At 45.9% G+C, this 22,109-nt stretch overlaps 1 protein-coding gene across 3 annotated transcripts in view; it reads right to left on the bottom strand.

Annotated features, from left to right (window-relative positions):
* IL1RAP (interleukin 1 receptor accessory protein) overlaps positions 1-8,726 on the bottom strand; it is a 50,134-nt gene extending 41,408 nt beyond the window's left edge. For 2 of the 3 annotated variants that reach the window (XM_053986539.1, XM_053986540.1), the window contains exon 1: positions 8,627-8,726. The gene's annotated coding sequence lies outside the window, so the exon portion shown is untranslated. Of the gene's footprint in view, positions 1-8,314; positions 8,396-8,626 lie in introns of those variants that run through there. The other variant, XM_053986538.1, reaches the window with a different exon arrangement.
* Between the last annotated feature and the right edge of the window lie 13,383 nt (positions 8,727-22,109).

Genomic DNA, 22,109 nt, shown 5'->3' with positions numbered 1-22,109 from the left:
AAAGCCCTGCTGCAAAGGGCCAAAAATCTGAAAAGCCTCTGAAATTTTCATTTCTGAGCACCTTTAATGCCAGGACATAGATGCCTTCATATTCTCAAATCTGTGCTGACCCCAGCCCTGGGCTGGCTCACATCTTTGCATTGAGAGGAAGCAATCACTGAGTATCTTTGGGAAGTTGGTGTCGTGGTTTGACTCTGGCCCAGTGCCAGGCACCCACAAAAGCTGCTCGCTCACCCTCCCCTCCCGTGCCACAGCTGGGCAGAGGAGAGAAGAAATTAATGAAGGGTTCATGAGTTTAGACAAGGACCAGGAAAAAACACTCCAAGGGCAAAACAGGCTCAGCTTAGAGGTACAAAGTGAACTTATTACCAGCAGAGTCACAAGAGGATAATGAGAAGTAAAAGAAAGCCCTTAAAACACCTTTTTCCCCCCAGCCTCTCTTTCCTTCCCACCAACAGCACAGGGAGACAGGGCAGGGGAGGTTTTGGGTCTGTTTGTCACTGAAATTTTCTTCTGCTGCTCCGGGAGAGGAGTCCTTCCCCTGTGAGACTGTGGGGTCCCTCCCACGGGAGACAGTTCTCCATGAACTTCTCCAGTGTGGCTCCACTCTCACAAGCAGCAGTCCTCCCAAAGCTGCTGCAATGTGAGTCCCTCCCAGGGGCAGACAGCCCTCCCAAAACTGCTGTGGCGTGGGTCAGTCTTCCATGGGGTGCTGTCCTGCAAGGCCAGGCTGCTCCAGCCTGGGAGCCAGGCCCCTCTCTCCACTGGGTCTCCCACTGGATCAGAGCCTCCTCCAGCATCCATCTGCTCCAGCATGGGCACCTCCTCCACGGGCTGTGGGTGGATCTCTGCATCCCCCATGGACACCCAGGGGCTGTGGGTGGATCTCTGCATCCCCCATGGACCCCCAGGGGCTGTGGGTGGATCTCTGCATCCCCCATGGACACCCAGGGGCTGTGGGTGGATCTCTGCATCCCCCATGGATCCCCACAGGCTGTGGGTGGATCTCTGCATCCCCTGTGGGTCCCCAGGGGCTGTGGGTGGATCTCTGCATCCCCCATGGATCCCCATGGGCTGTGGGTGGATCTCTGCATCCCCCATGGACCCCCAGGGGCTGCAGGGGCTCAGCTGCTTCACCATGGTCTCACCAAGGCCTGCAGAGGATTCACAGCTCCAGCACCTGGAGCACCTCCTGCCCCTCCTTCTCCACTCACCTTGGTGTTGCCACGTTGTTTCCCTCACATGTCCTCACCTCCTCCTCTTCTCTGACTGTAAGAAAAGCTGTGCCTGCCCCACTTTGAATTGATCCTCTTCCCAAATACGTTATCACAGAGGTGCCACCAACCTCTCCAACTGGCCCAATGGCCAGCAGCATGTCCATCTTCAGAGCCACCAGGGACCAGCTCTGCTGGACATGGTGGAAGCCTCTAGAAGCTTCCCACAGAAGCCACCTCTGTGGCCCCCCATCACCACCAAAAACCAGGCCGTGCAAAACCCAACACAGTTGGGTTGAGTTTCCCTCCTGCTCTTTGACACTTCATGTCAGCAACTACAGAGTCATTGCACCTGACAAATGAGGGGGCAAAAAAAAGTTTTCTAAGGGGGAAATATTACCCTCCTGGACTATTCAACAGGGCTGCAATGCAAGGTACAGCTCCCCTGTGCAATGGGAGAAAAGGAAGACACAGCGAGCCTGGAGAAAAGCGTTTCTATCTCTCCATGGGGTCAGGGAGTCTGTGTGTGTGAAACATCCCAAGGAGACAGAGTTAAACAGGCTCCTGAAAGTCCATACAGCAATGTGAGAGAAGACAAGGAAGGAAGAGAAAGGTAAATGCACTGGGGTTATTTTTTTTAAGAGAATGGATACGGGGGAAATCCCATCCAAGTCCATAGGGATGTTATTCCAGTGGAGTCTGAGTTCTGTCCTTCAGTCACCCCAACACAATGCAACCAGCACAATTTGCTAGAACAACACATTTTGGGATCCAGCAGCACATCTGTGTTCATTCAGAGAGGCTGGGTACCCTCAAGACCTCCACAGCCTGCCAGCTGGGCAGCAACATCCTCCTCCCACTACCCAGATCCCTTCTTAAAACAAGGGCTGGGAGGTATCTGTGCTTGAAGGAAGAGGGGCTAATTTCTCAACAGAACAAATCAAATTATTTGTATTAGAGTGAATTTGAATGGCTCTTACTGACAAATTAAGTATTTTTTTTACACATCTCAGAACTTTGACTCAACAGATTGCTAATAAATTCATGTAGGTAGGGCTCTGGATGTTACCATAGTGGGAGGGAGGTGAGGTTTTACTTTTTGCAACAGGACTAACCTGAGAAAAAATAACTAGGAATTTGGACTCCTTACACTGCCATTTACTGTAAGTCTCCTGTAAGTCTCTAGCGTTGAAGATTTTAAAACAGTCTCTAGTTTAGGGTAGAAATATGAATTTCTAGCTAATAAACATGAAATCTGTATATAGGCATCAATCACCAAATGTAGTGCATGAAAAATTGTAGTGCCTCCCTGCTCATCAGGCATTAGAGAACTTATAAACGGCTGGCCCTTGAACTGAGTGCATTAGTAGAGGCTTCTGAAATCTGTGCCTCTGTTTCCCCAGCCACATTTAGAACAGCCTCTCCCCATCTCACACCACAGCAGTGCATCTTAATATCTCTAAAGTGCTTAGAGATGCTGAGATGAAAGATAACATAAAAGTGCAAAGTATGGATTAATTCCCTGTGCTCAATAGTCAGTGGAGCTGATGGGGCTAAAAGTAACACATACCCACCACAAAAAAATGGGGTTCTGAGCCTTTCTTAAATAGTAACTACTTAAGGAACAGGTCCCTTGGAACAAGCAATTTTGGGGCTGGGAACCCAAGTAATTACACAAGTAATTTTGTGCTCCATAGCTGGGCACATGGAGCCCCAGCAGGCAGGAAACAGAGAAATGCAATACACTGCCATGAAAAATGGATGCTTTTCCAGAAGGTTTCAACCTGTTCCTATAGAATTTGGCAGTGGGATTTGAACTCATTTCAGTTAGAGCTGTTCACATGTTAGCAACCACGATATAAAGAACATGACCAAACATAATTTGAAAAGCTATTTCAATTTCTGTTTGTTTTTATAAATTATTAAAAATCCAGTTTAAATAGTACAAAGAAAACTTTAAATTGAGCAAGATAAGTTTTGGCATACTTCCAAGTAGGAGGCAAACCCCAAAATGTTACTGCAAATCCAACAGATGGGCATTATTTTTCACACTTTAAAATTTCATTCCTTTGCACTGAGATTAACTGTAATTAGCTCTTTATTTACATCTAAAACAAAAAGTTAAATGATAAAGAAAGGCAGATATAACCACAACTCACAGGCAGAAAAAGGCCAAAAAAAGAAAGCCAACAAAAATTCCCTCTGAGAAGAAAACATGTCTTTCTTGCCAAGCAGCATAATTGTTACAAATATACTGTTAAACAACTCCACAACATCCTGTCAGCGCTAAGGATAAACATTTAAGTCACAGTTTTGCAAACCTTTACACAGAAATTGATCAAATACCTAAGAATCTTCCTCAGAACACTGGGAAAATCTTGCATCCCTCTAAATAAACAGCATTAGGCCTAAGAGAGGCAAGATACTCCACTACACTTTTATTTCAGTAATGCGAGGGATTAAAGAAAACTGTGAGGAAAACAAACAAACAAACAAACAAAAAAAGCAAACCCAGCATAAAGAGGGAGGTATTAAAACTTACTCTTTTTTCTTTACTTTTTTTTTAAAGCCCTCTTCTAGTTTTGATAACACCTTGGCTTAGTAAAGCTGAAGTGGCTTCTTAAGTATTTGTGTAAGTGAATGATTCACGTTGTATCTTCATGTTCCAGCTGCAGCACAGCAAAGCTGTCCAGGGAGCTGCATGGAGAGCCCAATCCCATCCTCTGACCTGGCAGTGCCAGGCTGCACCCAGGAGCTCCCACCTGCACCCAGAGAGCCCCTGACCCACGGCCACAGCCAGCGCTGCAAGGGTTAAACAGCAGAGCTTGCCCAGCCTTGCCTAAGCAAGCTGCTAGCAATGAAAAAGAGTGAGTGGGCTTGAAGGCAGCCTCAAATGCTCCTGAACCAACTGGAAGCTCTGCCATGGCAGCTCAGGGCTCTTAGTACCCGTGATGGACATGGGATGGGAGTGCTGGAGCATGCAGGGCTCCTGCCAGGCATGGCAGTGGGTCTCCTGGGGGCACCTAGGAAGAGCTGGGAAGAGCTGGTAGCTCTTGATGGCCCTACTCTGAGTGGGATTTCCAAGCTAATGGCTCTCTGGCACCTTCCTAGAGCTCCCAGGAGAAGGAGCCACCTACCACTTCCCTGACTGAGCCCAGGATTCATGGAAATGTCTTATTCTCTGCTGCAAATAGAGCATTTAACAGTCTCTTTTTGTTAACACATGTAAATGTAAAAAGACTCCATAAGAATCAATTTAACTTTTTCATCTAAATATCAAGTCAACACATAAGAAGACAGAGTAGAGGGAGAAGAGAAGAGGAGGGAGGAAGAGGGAGGGAGATACAAACACTAGGGACCTTGAATCCACTCACTGCAAAAGTTAAGGACTGAAATAATTCTCATTTACTCATATGAGAAAGTGAAGCTCTCACTTTCTCACTCTCTCCTTCTCTTTCTCTAACGCTCTCAGATACTTCTATCTTTAGCCAATTATCCTTGCTGTAATTTTCTTTAAATTGTAATTGGATAATCATCCAGACTCAGGGGAAACCTTTGTCAGAGGAACTCCTGGGGATATACTCCCATTTGAGGAAACTGAGAGTTGTTAGATTAACAAAGGACTAACTAAAGACATGATTCTTCACTTGTAGTGAAAATACTGTTTTACAAGCAACTATTTTTAGAGAACCCTATAACAAAATACACACACTTGTACACTCATTTTCCTGTATTTTATTTTCTATAAAATCACACTCCAAAATTATGAATGTCATGTTCTGTGCATGTATCTTACTGGGACCTCTGAGGCTAAACACAGTAAACACAGTGGCCAAGATCGAAATTTCCTAAAGCACAAGCACCATTGAAGTAATTTCCCCAGATCAGTTCCCTTCCTGCACTCTCTCTGAGCTCATCTGGCTCAGTCGCGTGCAAAAGCCTCACACAGACCAGCGCTGTGGCTGAGAAACGTCAGATTAGCCCTCTGCCTGGCAAAAGCACTGCTGTGAGGGGGAGAAATCCTAAAATACCTCCCAAAAGAAGAAGCTGCTTTGTTCCAGTTCAGCAGTGAATCTCAGCTGCACATTTTGCTGATGGTGGAGCAGAACAAAGCAGCTACAGACCGTGGATAGCAGAGCCCCACCTGCACACGGCCCCCGAGCCTCCTGCAGGGTGCAGGGTGTGGAGAAGGGTCAGCTCAAGCATGGCACACCTGAGCCAGCTCTGCCTCCTTCTGCCTTTGCATCTGTCCCGCTTTGCCCAGCCAGAGATGCTCCAGCTCACCTCCAGGTACAGAGCTGCCACCAGCCAGGCTGCATCAGCCTGGCCGCACAGAGGACACAGGCTCTGCTCATGGGGGCACTGAAATCCATGAGCTGTGTCAAGAGAAAGAGAGGGGAGGAAGGAGAAGAGCAGAGCTCCACTGTAGAATGTGTTTTAGTTCCCAGATAACGTGGCGCTGTTCACAGATTTCAGCTTATATAGGCTTTTCCCTATTTCTATTTTTATTCCCAAAGCACTCCCCATTACTGTATGGTAAGGAAAAAAAAAAAAAGACATGAATGCATTCACATGCTGATATAATCTTCCTAACTGTCCACCTGACTAATGCAACCTGTGCTCTGAGAGCCAGGCTGGGGCACCTCCTCTCCCACACCACCAGTCACAAGGGCTTTATGGCAAGTTTTTGCAAGTCAGAGTCTTGCTGAAATGGGAGGACATTTGACAAGAGAGGGGACCCAGGACCCACAAGGGAAGAAATATGAATCATGTGCCTGCCAAAATAACCAACAGAGAAATCCAAACAGAAGTGAAAAGAAAGAATAAAAACTCAAATTTTGGACTCTTATTCTGAAGGAATATAATTCTTCCTCCCTAGAGCTGGCATCTGGTTCATGCAAGTCTTGAAGGAAGAAGGTTAGGACAAAATCTTTCTGCCTCATTCTTCCTGAATGCTTATTTTAGAGCTTAAAATTACAGCTCTGAGGCCAGCAGGGAGGCATTTCCCACACCTCCAAGCATCCAGGCTGCTACACCACTCCCCCTACCCTCTTAAGTCTCTCTTATCTGTGTGTGCTTTGTGGTGCCAGGTGTTTTTGGGTAGTGCTACCTGACCTGGGGATGAGGCTGCTGGAGCCCAGAACAGGGCAGTACTCATCTCCACTGCACGTGCTCATGCTCAAATGCAGAATACCTGCACAGACCAACAGAGTGGGGAAAGGGAGAGCCCAGAAGTGTTCATATACAAGCTTTCCTTCCACACCCTGGAGGGATCAGAGGACCTTCTGGACTCTGGGGAGGCATGGACAGACATCAGCAAGCATCTTATCAAATGCAGATGCTTTGATCTCAAGCTAGAAGCAGAGTCATGGAAAGCAATCCCAGGGCTGTGTGGATGCAGCCCTGCCCTCTGCCTTGCACAGAGGCATGGAGTTAGAAACATAACCTCTCACCCCACAGCCCCTTCCTCCAGCTCCATGCAGCAGCTCCCACCTTCCCAGCTTAACGCTTCCCAGTCATTGCAGTGCCCTGCAGGCTTCCACCACCCCAAGTCCTCTCAGGCTTACTCTCCATGTCCCTCATTATCCTACATCCTTAGCTGCTCCTCCAGACAAGGTGTTCCCAGCAACAACACCATGCCTACGTCCACGGAAGAATATCTGGGGTTTAAAGTTTAATGCTCTCTGCTTGCCCCCTCCTGCTCACCACAGGCAGGCAATGGAGACAGAAAGCAGGAGCCTTTCCAGCACCAAGCCTACCCACTCGAGAGCCTGTGGGCTGGAGTGATGCTCCCCACAAAAACAAGGGATGCCTTTCCTGCAAGGAATACAAGACAGCAAGTAAATCTTCCAGAGCTGCCAAAAGCAACCTGTTATAAATGACCCTCTAAGATATGAGATGTGGACTCTCCACAGTACAGTTAATAAATAACACCTCACAATCCTTCTAGGTATGGAAGCTTACGTTGGGTGACACTTCTGCTTGCCTGAGAGGGGCACAGTTAAAAATGGAGTGTCAGGAAAATAATACTTTTTAATTACGAAGGAGATAAGTGTTTTTAAAATACAAGGAGCTTGCTGCAATCTCACAAATCCAGAAGTGAAAAGCCTTTCCTAGGACAAAAAACTGAATGCATGGAACAAAATCCATCATTTTATAAGAAAAGAAAGATCTGTAAAGCCAACCAGAATTTTATCCAAGCACTATAACTAGCTACTCACAAAGCAGAAGTCAGGATGAAAAGAGAGAGAGTGCATCTGAGAGGGCATTTATAATCCAGTTTACTGTGACATCCTAAGGCCCCAAGATCAGGATTCTGTTGTGCCAAGCACTATACAGGCACACTGCAAGACACCAGCCCAGAGTGAGGAACAAGCACTGCCACTGTAACAGGGGCAAGCAACATTGGCACAGAAAAGGGACACCTGAAGTAGTGAAGCATTGATGGTTTCCTTTTTCCTCTTCTTTTTTAGGAAACCATCAATTTCCCTCCAGATACACCCCCCCTCAAAAAAAAAAAAAAAAAACCAAAAACAAACAAACAAAACCAAAAAAACCAACCTGCTTCACATAGGGGGCAGCTGCCCCCAACAAACACAGCAAAGGCCATCTTGCTGCCAGCATCTAATCGCTTCCAGTCTGTTTTCTTGGACACGTCTCTTCTACTTTACTTCCCTGCTACGGCTTAAGCCTGACCCCGTCCTCTCCCCACTTCCCTTTCAGAGACCCGTTTGACAGCAGAGAGCAGGTATCAGAGGCTCAAGAATTTGCAATCCGGATGAAAATTAAAGTTGCATTTCTCAGCGCGTGTAGCGCTCCAGCCAGGAATACCCAGATCTCCACGGCCCACGGGAGCGAATTGAAGCAAATCCCTCCGCATGTCGGGGACCGGGGGCATCGCCAGCCCGGCTGCAGGAGCGGCGGAGACAAATCCGCGGTCCGGCAGCTCGGCTCGGTCCCCGCACACCGCGGGATCGCCGAGGGTCCCCCGAGGTCCGCGGGGATCCCCGGCCCCGCGGCGGCCCCGGCAGCATCGCGCCCACCCCCGCTCCGCTCCGCTCCCCCATCCCCGGCCCCACGCTCGCTCCCACCGTGCCCACCTGTCCTCCCTCGTTCCTGGCCGCCGGGCGCTGCTCCTCGGGCTCTCCCGAGCGGTTCCTCTTCTTTCTTTCCTATCTCCCCCCGTGCCAGCCGAGGAGCGGGGGCCGCTGCCGCCTGCGCGCCGCCGCCGCCCGGCTCCCCCCGCGCCGGGGCTGGAATCCGCCTCCTCCGATACAAAGTTTCCCTTCGCGTGCGGGGAAGTTCACGGCCGGGGCGGGGCGGGACAGGCTCCCTTGTCCCTTGTCCCTGCTCCCGCCCACGCCTACACGAACACGGGCGTCCCCCGCGCACCCCCAGGCAGCGCGGCTCACCTGAGGACGCGGGGAGCGCACAGCTGTGCCCGGCGCGCCGCGCTCTCCTCTTTTTCCTCCTCTTCTGCCTCCTCTCCTGCCTGCTCGCCGCCGTGCCCGATCCGCGCCCCCGGGCTCCGCTCCGCCCCGCCCGCCCCTCTCCCCGCGGCCGCGCTCCGTGCGCGCTCGGGGCGGTCCCGCCGCCCGCGGCGGTCACTGCGGGGCAGCGGGGCCGGGGCCGGCGGGCGCGGGGCCGGGGCAGGCACAGGCACAGGCACAGGCACAGGCACAGGCACAGGCACAGGCACAGGCACAGGCACAGCTCCGTCCCTCCGCAGCTGCCGGGTCGGGCCGGGGGAGGCGGGGTGCGAGGCGGGGTGCGCGGGGCCACGGCTCCCTCTCCTGGCCGGAGCCGTCCTGCCGGCGGCAGCTGCCGGGGGCCGAGAGGCGCCCGGAGCCCTTGGAGCCGGCCCGGAGGCCTTGGACACTTTTCTGGACACTTTCTGGGTGGAGCGGGCTGGCGGACACAGCCCTGCCGCTGCCGCAGCCCCTGAGCGCTCTGCGGGCCACTTGTCCCCTGGGAAAGTAAAGTTTCCCATTCTCCTCTCTGGTGTGCTGGGATTCCTTCCTAGTAATTTCCTCCCGGGGCTCCCTGGACACTCTGATGCCACCTCGTCCCAGAGAAGTGGCACTGTTTTTGCTCTATCGCTGGCACAGATACAGCCTTGATGAGGCTGAAATTGTTGATGGATGAGGAGTGGGCAGCTGAAACAGATTGCAAGGGCAATGTCAGGGAGTCCAAGGAGTGGAATAAAAATCTGCAGAGATTTGGGCCAGCACCTGCTCCTGGAGAATGTGGCCAGCAATTTTAAGTGCAGCCCCTAGTGTAGGAGTGCCCTTGCCCAGGAAAGCTTATTGTCCTCTCAGGTTGGCCTGGAGTCTCTTCCATCCTGGCAGTGAGTCCCCTGCCCTTATTGGTACTTTTATCACATCTTGGCAGGACGACAGCAGAGAGAAATGGCTGGACACGAAGCCTGTAGTGCTAAGGAAACTCCTGTCTGCTAAAAGTGCTGCAGCACTTTTTAGCGCTGTTGGCTACAACACCTGGACTGAGTTCAACACCTCGGTTGTTATCCTCAGAAGGTGATTCCAGGATATCTAGGAGACCAAATTTCACCCCATCTCATGAAGCTCCTCTGCAACAAACCTGTCCCGGGATGTAGGGTCTGGTGAAGGCATCACAGCCATTGATAGCCCCCATCTCCCCATCCCTCTGCATGGCTGCATGAGGCACTGCTGCACACATGGCTGTTGTGAAAGGGGGTCCCTGCCCTCAGCAGCCTCACCACCTCTCCAAGGTGGGCACACCTAAAGCTTCCCCCTACCCTGAGGGACAGGAGCTGCAGCCTGGCTGTGCCACTGGTTGGGAAGGCAGTGCTGTTCCTGCAGCTCCAGGAGGAAAACTCTTCCTCCTGTACCTCTCTCTCCTTCCCTTCCCAGGGTTCTGGCACAGCAAAATTAGGCAGAAAGTTTCTTATCTCAGCAGCTTCTGTGTCCTGGTGGTGAATGCCCTTGAAAATCTGCCTACTTGGCTTGTGCTTAGAATCAGCTCTACTCAAGCCATCTCTAACCCAATTTCATCCAAATATTAAAGCAACTTGTTAAGGCAGAGCTCTGTGAAGACTAATTTACCCCACTCTAGGGGCAGGTTGGTATATATTTTGCTCCATGAGACCTGCACTGCTCCAGGACCCCATCTTGTCTGGACCTACTTTAGGTGTCTATAAAACTTGGCTGCAGTACTGAATATAGACAAAACTGGAATAGCAAGGCACAATTTATGAGCTGTATTTTCCAGCATACTTACTGAGAAATATGTGCTTAAAATCGCCTGTTGAAATACGACAGTCCACTTTTCTCATAGAAGATGAAATGACAAAAGGGTTGCATATTTTAGTCATGATACCTAATGCAGCTGTGGGAGTAGCTCAACTGTCTGGTGATTGTTACAAGAATTTAATAATAAAAATAATAATTCCTTGTTCTATGTAGTATCTGCCATCCATAGATACTGATCTGGGCTAGGACATGTCATGATTCTTGTTTGGGAGGATCCAGGCACTGTTGCAATACTGGTATTGCAGGTTAACAGTCACCGACACACACACCCTGGGAAATTCATACTGTTCCGAACTCCAAGCCTGCCAGTGCAAATTAGGGTCTTTAGGCCAGGGTCATTAATTTTCTCTGATCTTGATGAAAAGCCAGAATTCAACTTTAGACTTCACTGAAAGGCTCATAAAATAAGATTCAAGACCAAATTTCCAGAGACTGGTTAAAAGCTACAGCTGATAGCAAAGCCCCAAACCACACCTGCTTATTGTGTTTTCATGGGAAAGGTTTCAAACCCTTTTGTTTATGGATTAAAAGAACCAAAATTTCCTACTGTAAAATAAGGATAATATTTCTCACTTGGGCTCAGTGTTGTCATAAGGATATTTTTGAATTGCTATTTTTTCTCCCATCCTCTCTCCACACTTGCACATGCTATTTCTGTGCAGGTTAAAATGCAACACAGTTACACCCTAGAGTGAATTATACTATGTTTTGAAGAGCAATTCAGTAAATAGAAAACATTTTTAAGCTCAAAAAGGCAGTATTGTTCCACAATTTTTGGACAGGGAGCAAAGAGTAGCATTACTAAGTGAAACCACGGGGGGGACTTAAATAGCAGAGGAATGTATTGGTGTTGAGCCAGGACACTGGAGGTTCTGGCATTGCAACTGCTGTGAAAATATTCCACAGACCTCCAGTAACAAGTGGCCAAAGGCTTTGTTTTGCTGCTGTTCTATTCCTGTTAGGCAATTTAAAGTTACAAGCACAGGAGGATCCTGGATCATAGAGCCCAGTTCTCTGCTGTGGAGGAATATTGTTGTTTATGGTCCTTTTCATGAAAGGACCATGCTCCGATTTTAAACAATTTTGTGGTTTTGCCTGTTACCCTTCTGTGAGATTCTCCTAGGCTGTCCATGTCCCTGCTGGTCAGGAACCTTTCCCCACATGTTCTGGCACCAGCACTGGCTCTCATTCCAGTAGCTGTTCTGCTCACTTCTCTTTACTCAGGTATTTTTATGGAGATGGTTCTTGTCTGCCTTTCTTGCTGAGCTGTGGAGGACTGGCTTTTCAATCTTCTTTCCCAAATGACTCTCAGTTCACCACAGACCTCTTCCCTCCATCTGCTGTGTAGTCAATTAATCTCAAAGTTCGTATGCATTACCAAAAGTAGTTATAGTATTAAATGGGAGGAGGTCTCACTGATGCTTCATACACTGACATTAACGTCCCCATTTCTCTCTGAAATATCTCACCTGGTAATCCCAAGATTGCACTTATCTTTCTGCAAATAAGCTGTAGTGGTGACCTCATATTTCTCCTCCATTTTTGCTTGCAATACTAAGTTCCCAGCCTCGATCAGGAACTTGTTACTATTCCCTTGTCAGTTCCCAATTCCCTTGTTTTTGTCCCAACTCTCAGCCTGCACAGAGTTTTCTGATTTGTTTGTTCTTAGCCAGCATTTCTGATACTGGGAGATCAAGGTAGTTTCATAACCTCTAAAAGACATGTTCTTGCTTGTTACTCACACCCACCTAACCCATTTTTCCTCCTTCCTAGTTCAGGAAATAAGCCCTAGACTACATATAATAATAGTCTGTGCAGTTATAAATGAACGTGCCTTCTGTGTTTGACATCTACCTTTTAACTGGCATTGAGAGGAGCACGCCTGATAACCTAAGATACAGGACACAGGGAAGATGGGAGAATGACAGATATTTCTGACATAGCAGCACATGGACCTCCCATCTGCTTCTCTCAAGGGAGCTGATGTTACCCACACATGGAGCTGAACATTTTCTGCTGAGACCATTTTGCAGTGAGGAACCTGTGCCTGGCTGAGCAGGCAGGCATGGCTTTCAGATAGGTATGGACTGCACATTCACCAAAATGCATGAGGAGTCACAATTGCATGTGTCAGGTGAGCCTGACTGACAGAGATTGTGTATTCTCTTCTGTATTGACTATGTCCAAACCAGATCTTGGATCTCACTGACCAGTGAGGCACTTTGTGTGAACCTCTGCAAGAGCTGCGCACAGTGAGGAGGGATTGGAAGCACAGCTTCGCTATGAGTTCGTCTGTGTTTATTCCTGAGGATGTAGCAAATAGCTTTTGTCCATGTTAATGTGCTAAATGTCATTAGTGTCTCTTCCCCTGTGTTACTACAATGGTAGGACTGCTAATACAAATGGCTCTTAAATGGAAACTTGACCTTACATGACTTGCATCCAAGTCCATTTAAATCTCTGTCACACATGTTTTGATACAGCCTAAGGCCGGAGATATTTCCAGTCTTATGAGTCTGTGTTTCATACAAACTAAAGCTGTTTCAAAGCAGTGATGGAGAGGAATATCTTCTCATCCTACTGAAGGCTTTGGCTTTTGGCTGGTATCTGACCCACAAGTACACACACGTTGGACACCATTTGTGTTTAGGATGCCTGAACATCCTTTTGCACAGTGTGTTCAAACACACCAAATTTGCGTAAATTGCTTGACTGTGGAGATTGCAGGAACACTTAAACAGGGTTGGCATTTCTGTTGGGCAAGACCAGCATCTGTCTCAGTCAGTCTTTGAAGAAAGCCTCCAGCCGGGCCATTAATTAGGCTGCAGTTTACCTTGCTCGCTCAGTGATGCCAGTGAGAAGTGGCAGGCTGTCAGCAGATTAATAAAGCTAGATAGGCTGAACACAGCCTTGGCATCGAGGCAATTCCCTACTGATGGGTATTTCTACAGGGAGTGGTCTCTGGAGATGATTTCAAACTCCTAGCTTCTCTGGCTGATGGTTTCCTGACACCATTGCAGAAGGGAAAAGGCACTGAATGAACACATTGTCTTTCCTGGGTAAATGGATCCAATTAAAAGATCTTATAAAAGCAAGAAAAGGCTTAATACAGTGTATTTTTATCCTACCTATTTGTAAGAGTTCCTCCTGTTTTGACATAGGTTTATACAGGTGTCTTGATGCTTTAATAGTTTTTCAACAGTCTTTTTTTCTGAACAAAACCCAACTTCTCTGGATAACTGTCTGATAATAAACTGCAATGGTTAAGGAAAAAGAGAGAGCATCAAGTGTGGTAAATGAAAAAAATTCCATTAGCATATTCCAAAATCTTATTATTAGAGTCAATAACAGTTTATTTTCCCCTAAAAATGCAAGATCATTCTTCAGAATGACTTTTAAAATCGTTTATTTCACTTCAACAGTGATGAAGCAACATTAACCTTTAGACTCTGAGTTTATCTGTGCATATGTTAGGTTTTCTTAAGGAAAACAATTCTTTTGTGTAGCTCATAAAAAGATTACACAAGAAACAGAAGATTTTAGGAGCAAACTCAAGAAATTGCAGAAAACCTTACAGAGTCGCTGGAAAGGGCAGCTGCAGGTTAGCAAGACCTTGATGAAGGGATATGCTGTTACTGCCAAAATCGGGAATTCCTCTGTAACAGACTGGCATGTTTTAACCAAAGGGCAGGACCCTCTGCTCCTGTTAATCAGCACTGCTAATGGAGATGTAGCAGTTCACACTGGTGGAGGTTCTTGGCAATGCTGATTGCTCTGGTTAGGCAGAATAGCCATCTGCACAGAGAGTGATTTCTGGCATCCTTGCAGCTCTTTTCCCAGGTCAGTGTATTTCCAGGCATTTGAAAGTTCCTTTCTCATAATAGCTGATATCCATCCTTATAAAAATGAGAATAACAGATGAAGCAGGATGGCCAGTTTTGCTCTACCTCTACTGACCTTACTGGATTTACATTAGAGGGGATTTTGGAGTAATAAATTTGCATTTCCACAATTACTAGGAACATGTAATTCCTCCCACCCTGACTGCTATTGATTCCCAGGTGCCAGATCAGTGCACTGCAGCCCTGTGCCACTGCAAAGGTGCAACAAATATTGTTAGCCTCCCAGGATAAAACAAGCCTGGACAAATATTTTTGAAGGAATGGGTGAGCCACAGGAATATTTCATTAGTTTTGTGGATGGTGTTCAGAGAACAGCTGTAAAGGCAAGCAGAGGAAGTATTCCATTTATATGGAGAATGATGAAATGCTGCTGCCTGCATGTGTGGGTAAAACCTCCAGCTCTCACAGGAATGTGGGCATCTTGAGGAAAACACTTCGTTTAGGGCAGTTAATGACTGCTAAGAAACTTGACAAAAAAAAGACTGAATTAAGTCAATGGAAATTGGATGGATATACAGGCAGACTTACTCCACAAGTCATGCTTATGGAAACTTCTTTTTTTTTGGAAGCAGATCTCCCACCTGCCTCTTGCTTATGAAATGAGAGATCTTAAAGATCACTGAAGAGGAGGGAATCAAGAGCAACGCATTTGTTAGCAAGTCATAAATTTGCAGGGAGAAAGCGCGGGGAGCAGAAAAAGAATGAACTCGAATTTCACAAGGGCGAGAGGCGCCCTGGAAGCCCAGCAGTTGCTCGGCTCATGGCACAGAGCCATCAGCTGGGAGATGCAAAGTCGCAGAGCAGCATCTGACAATGAAGTTCACAAGTCGTTAACCAGCAATGTAAAGATGTTCTCGGCAGGCTGCAAGTGAAACGACCTCCCAGGTTTAACACTTAGTCTTCATAATATGCCAGAGACATTTCTGAAGAGAGCAATTGGCCAAAAGGAAATGAACAATAAACCCTATGATGGAAGTCAATGCTCCTGAGAACTTTTAATTTTTTTCAGTTAACATTCTCTGTATTACTATTTCTCTGTATGTAGCATGGATGAAAGATCCTGAGTGAACTGGAGTCGTCTGCCCACCCTGAGAAGGCTGAACTTAGAGGACATTTCAAATCAAGGTTGTTCATCCTGGTAAACAAAATCTTCATCTGATCTGAAACAAAAGGTGTCCTTTCATGTTTGAGCCACTCAACTTTTTTTTAAACCACTTAAAATACTTCAGATTTGCATTTTTTTCTTTAAGATTTTGACTTCTATTTCAAGCACATTAAAATTCTCCCCTCCACTCCTTTTTAGTCAAAACTCTTCACTGAATTCTTCTCCAGTTTATAAATAGTTTTGGTCCCTCTAAACCATCATTTATATGACTTTCATATTTCTGGAAAAAAAGGCGCTGCTATTATTAGTTATCTACAGTCTTCATGACATTACCCAAAGTATTGTCAAACAACTTCTGTTCCACTGTTACTGGGAGAACACCCTATTAAATGGATGGGGTTTTTTCTTTGGCCAGTCACTTCAGACAGGTTTCTCAACCCACAGTTGTGAAATCAGCTAGCAAATTGAGGTTGAATACCCTTGGAGGAAATTTCCAGTTTGTTCTCATATGGCTGTGTGCTCCCAGTAGCGTTTTGCCTGAGCCCAAGACACCATGTTCAGGTTCACCAAGAACTACATCTGTCCATGTGGATGGGGAATACATGTGAGATCCCACCCTAATGGACAAGTGCATTGGATTGGTGCATTGGATTGGGCTGAATTAAGTCAGGAAAATATCATGTACTGGTGCTATAGTATAACACAGGAAATTAAGTATTTTGGATATCAACACAGGTTCATGGGGAGGGAGCTGTGTATAAATGAGCTGTGACTCCCCATTACTTTCCAGATGCATCTGTGGGTAATGTCTGGTTGGTTCTTTCCTTTAGCTCCACTTTCCTGCTCTTGCCACAACTGAGATATAATTACAACCTGTGTTACCTGTACTTAAGTCAGGTTTAAAGTACAACTTTTAGCACATCCAATGAAATGAAACTTCTCCTTTGCAAAGGGTAATAGGAGAAAAGGTAATACAAATGTTACTTGGCAAGCCAGGTAAATAACTTCAAACTGGGAATTCCTTGTGAAGAAAAATACAGGGCTACAACTCCTCCATTCTCCGTGAGCACTCCGCTCTGCTGGTGAAAAGATATTTCCTTAAGCTTTTTATCTGGTGAAATCACCTAACCTTTCCTTTTCAGACATGGAATTTTTCTGCTCACACATGCTGTCAGTTGTTCTGTGAGGTTATTTCTCATGCAAACCAAAATAGTTCCTGGTTTAAAGTGTTCCTCAACCTGACTGTTCACATGATAAATGACATAATGGAGTCGCATTCGTTAGCACCAGAAGCAAACTCCAAAATAGAAGCAGACAATTACTAAACAAACATTCTGTAATTATCTTTTCTTTCCTGACCAGCTGAACGATGAAGAAAGCAGCAATGTGTGGAGCTCATGATTAGAGCTGGTCATTTAGGCAAGAAAAAATATCGGACTCTGGTGTATTTCATCAATCAGAACGTGGAGGAAGCTGGTTTCAGCCGATGGGACCAATATTGTGGTGGATGTTGATCATTTTCCCAGTGTTGCCTCTCACTGACTTCCCTTTTTGTATTTTTAATCTGTCTCCTAAATCACTTCATGCAGCTGTCTCTGGCTTATTTTCTTCTGTCTCACATTAATAATTAATTCCATTGCTTTGGTATGCCCTTGACCTTCAGCCACTTCCAACACTTTGATATAAATCTTTGGATGTATTGCATTATATATTCCATTATACATGTTTGAATTCTACGTGGAGGTGTTCACATGCTGGCCTGTCCTCATAAGAACTGCAAGAGTCTTTTAGAGACCTTTTTTACTGCTTCTTTGGTGCTCATTAGTCCATTATCTGGCAAAATAAGAGTCTTATTCTGAGGCACACCACCATTTCAATTACAGAATGATCATAATTAGACTCTCTGCTCATTAGGACTTCATTGCTTCATCTACACATGGGAACCTGTATAAATCTTAATTAAAATAAGAATTGCATGTTGTTTAAACATGAGTTAAACCTTAAATAGGAATCTGCAAATTAAGGAAAAGTTTAAGTGCTCTTTTACATATAGGTAAGGTAACACTTACTGATGACTTGCCCAAATGAAATAAGTGTTCCAGATGTTCAAGGCTAATCAGCTGTGGGATTATTTGCTGGGGATTCAAGGAAGGGTCAGGGCAGTTCCTGCCTGATGTACTGTTGGGTCCCTGCCTGGCAGTAGAGGGGCAGAGAGTTGGTTTCTTTTAGATTAAATGTTAGGAAGAAATTCTTTACTGTGAGGGTGGTGAGAAGCTGGCACAGGTTGCCCAGAGAAGTTTTGGATTCCCCATACATGGAAGTGTTCAAGGCCAGGTTTGATGGGACTCTGAGCAACCTGGTCCAGTGAAGGGTGTCCCTGCCCATGGCAGAGGTGTTGGAACTGGATGATCTTTAATGTCTTTTCCAACCCAAACCATTCTAAAATTCTTAATATGCCATTCTGGCAAACATTTAATTTGTTGAATGAAGAAGCAGTTTCTTTGGATGTGAAGCAAAAATTGTCACTGGGGAATATCTTGAAGGGGAGAGTCTGAAGTGTAATAATTATTTGTTAAAAATATTCAGCATGTATTTACAAAGAATGAGGCACAACTGAAATGCAGTCTGATGGTTTGCCATTCCCAAAAGCATTTATGACAGATATTATCATTAGTTAACTCCTGATAAGCCCTAACATGGGAGTGTTTGGCACCATGAAGTTTTGTGGCTCTGTGGAATGGGGTTTCTGAAAAACCATGGCACAAGTCCTCACTGGGGTTTGTTCTGTACAGTGAAAAACCAAGCTGAGGGGATTGCTAGAGACTTGCCTACAGCAGAGCATGGACACCCAGCAGCAGAGCTCGTGAATCCCACAGCCCTCCTGCCTGCCTGCCTGCCTGCCTGCCTGCAGAAGAGGGAGCTATTCAAGTCTCCAGGGAGCAGCTCTCCAGTTTTCCTCTCCCGCTGTAGCCAGGCATGCTTGTACCTCTGGAAGTAGCTAAGCAAGTCTTTTGCATTTTAGTTATATACCCAAAGGGCTTGTGCTTTTGTTGTTGCTGGTAGCATCTGTTAACTCTTCCTGAAACAACTCTCCAGGTGTGCAGCAGATAAAGTTTGGTCGTACTGTGGATCAAATCAACTACTTCTGCTTTCTGTAACAAAGTAAGGAACATCCCAGCCCTGTCTTCAACAAAGAAGAAGGTTTAATTTGCAAAGCAGTAATTCACAAAGCATCAGTTGTCCTCTTTCTAGTAACCTTAAGATTAGCCAAGAGAAATGTGGAAGATTAGTCCTTTTCCCCTCCAAGCAGTGTCCAGGGCTTCAACTGATACCAGTACTTCGAGGTAAAACCAGCTCTATCTTTTGGGTTTTTTTATAACAAGGAGTGGATTAAAGATCCAAGCAGAGCTACTTCATCACCCTGGTTTAATGACATTCAGTAAATACAATTGGATCACTTAGATTCCAGAAGCAGGAGGAGCAATAATTGATTAAACCTTCAATGTTCAAGATCAGAAATAAAGTCCGGGGGATGCTGCAAAAAGCCAGGAAAAAGCAAGAAAAACTGATTGAAAGTCCAATCAAGCATTAAGGGAGCATCTCATCCTCCCAATGTCCAGGGAAAACATTTATTTTTATAATAGCTTTTTTTTTTAAAATCAGTCAGTATCACCAAACTCGTTCTGGTGGTAGACACTATTCTAATCTTCCCAATTTTTATGCTCAGGAGATTATGCAATATCAGATCGAATATCATTGCTCAAGGATTCATGCCTTGTGGTTTAAAGATGCAACCTGAAGTGGAAGTGCTGAGACAGAAGTGGGACTGGCTGTGCCCACCATGGCTGGTGGTGAGAGCGGGGAGTGGAAAGGACAAGCAGAGCTGCTGGCTCAGGGCTCACCTGCCCACTTGTCAGACACACGAGTTTCCCTGGGAGAACTGGGAACCTTTTGGCTTTGGTAATGAATCAAAAAAGTGGAAAGATTGCTCTAAACACTCTTAAAATCAAATATATGGAGTTCTACCTTTTTATCTGGTGAGCACTTGTCCCTGTTTCATGCTCGTGAAATAAACACTCCGATTTTTAAAAGTATCATACAAGGGTTGAATTGCTCAGGTATTGAGAACAGTATTATAAAATCAAAGCTTATGAAATTACAAATATAAAAATCAGGGGGTTTATTTCTTCTGCTGTTTTTTTAGACAAAATTATTGAGTATGGCTCACATTAATTTGTTGGGGTTTTTCCAAAAAGTATTGTCTTGGTAAGAACAGAAAATTCTGTCTCTCTGTGCAGTCTATCTCTGCATACAAATGATTATTTTTAGCTGTGATTTTCTAACTCCCGAGGGAATTCATGAGTAAAGAAGAGCTCTCCATAATGCATGTATGTATGTGTATATGCCTTATATACAGTTTATGTTGCTTATTTATTATTTATGTCACAGGAGCTTATTCAAAACATTGCTCTATCTTTTTTCTTTGAAAATATTCATCTAGGAAAATTACTGACCTGTCTCTCTGCCTTGTCCCTCTCAGTGCCAGCTCAGGTCCCTTTTTGTGATCCCACAGTGGGTCCAGTGCAATGACCCAGCCTGTGCCAGGCCTGGGCTGGGAGCTGAAGGGTCTGATTCATTCTTAGGGTTCCAGTTGCTGGTTCATCTGAGACCTCCTGTGTGACACCAGGTAAGTCCCCTGCAGAGATGGCAGTGGGGAGAGGGGCTCTGGACAATGTGGGATGCAGTCCATGGCCCCATGGACCCTGTGGCCCTGAGGAAAGCCTCCACCACTCCCCAGGGAGCTGGGACCAGAGACTGCAGCATCCTGCTGGCAATGTCAGTCTTCTGAGGCAGAAAGACACAGTAGGCTCTTTTGATTAAAAATAGGTCAAGAATTGATTGAAATGAAGGAACATTTTTGGTAGTGCAGAAATTTGAACCAGAGTGGAACCTTCCTTTTTTTTTCCCATTTGATGCTCAGTATTTGAAAGATGTGCAAAATTTCAGGATTTCTGCAGTTGGTGGTGATCCAGGAATGTAATAAAGCTCTTCCCTCACTGCCCTCTCCCCCAAAATAATTCCTGAAGATTTATTCATCATTTCACACATCACTAAGTAAACATCCCCCTTCCCATCACTGGCCTGATGGAGACTTAGTACATTACTGTGTAAAGCAGAATGATCATGATTTGAAATGCAATACACAGGCAATCTCAGTATCCTTGAGGTATCTCTGCCAGGAGCATGGAAAGCAGTTCAATTTCAAGAGTAATGAGACTAATTTGCAAGTCTCTTCTACTGCGCCTTTTGTGATTTTGCTGTTCTCTCCTACAGTTACAAGTCTTGACTAATAAACAGTGTTATTATATATAATACAGAACATTTCCATGTCTCACTGTGCAGTGTGGCTGGAGAGGGTAGACCTCAGCTTGAGTTTTGCAATATTTTCCAATTAGATGACCAGACATTAGTGTTCAAAATTCCTGTTTGGTGGAGGTTTGCAATCATTGTTCCCTAGCAACTGAAGTAATGTTAAATTAAACTGATAAATGATGCTCTAAAAAAAAAAAAAATAAGAACTTAATCAGAGTGATTAATTTGTGATGCCCTTTTAGGAAAGGTTTACAGGATGTGTTGTGCATTTTCTATCTTCCAAGTGCAGTTCTTCATCAGCTGGGTACACAAGCTTTGAAAAACTGATTTCTGATGAAGTGTAGAGTAGATCTACTCACCCCTCCCAGCTGATGAGGAAAGATCTACCCCTTTGTGAAAGTTTGGTGGGGTTTTTTTTTTTTTTTTCACCCTGCCTGCAGTCCTGGGCAGTCCTGGCCAGGCTGGAAGATGTCAAAGCTGTCACTCAAGGCACAGATCAGCCCTCAGGCCTGGGACATCAGGAGATGATGTCCCAGCTCTGATGCTATGGACAAACTCACTCCAGCACCTGTTTCTACCATGCTGGGCCACTTCTTCTCATGCACAAAATATTGAACTTACAAACAAAAGAAAAGTACAACCTCCACACCCCAAACTCTGTTTTACCATTCCTCCTCTGTCTTTTTCTCCTTGGTTTAATTAAAACCAGAGTTTTAATCCAGCAGATGGAAGACTTTGAGACTAAGCCTATTCATTTCTTGGTGATGAGACAGGGCCTGCTCCATCCACTCAGGGGGACAGGCAGCCTGTCACTCCTACAAGCTCTTCCATGTTCCATGCTGGGCAGTGTGAGGCAGACTTCTGGGGGGTGGAGGCAGCAGGAGTGAGGTTTGGGGTGCATCTCATGCACAGAAAGGTGATGCTGTGCCTACGATCCCAGGCCCACCCTGGGAGCCTGCCTTTAGGAACCTGAAGAAAAGGGCCAATGCTCAGGTCAAGGAAAGGCTGCAGGCACTTTTTCTTGACTGAGCTCCCCAACCATTTCCATCTTTCCTCTGGACTGTCCTGACATGTGCCACTGGCCTGCCATGGCTTCCAGCTCCTTCACAATGAAGTCACTAGTGAAAAGCTGCTTGTTTTATGCCCTCCAGCTCCCTTTCCTTTTCCAGTGGTTGCTGTTGATTGCTGGCAATCCTTCTGACATGTGCACTTAATCAGTTTGTGA

The sequence above is a fragment of the Vidua macroura genome, chromosome 10, assembly GCF_024509145.1.
Source record: "Vidua macroura isolate BioBank_ID:100142 chromosome 10, ASM2450914v1, whole genome shotgun sequence".
Classification (NCBI taxonomy): domain Eukaryota; kingdom Metazoa; phylum Chordata; class Aves; order Passeriformes; family Viduidae; genus Vidua; species Vidua macroura.
Note: the sequence above shows the minus strand (reverse complement) of the source record. Positions and strands in the feature narration are given on the sequence as shown.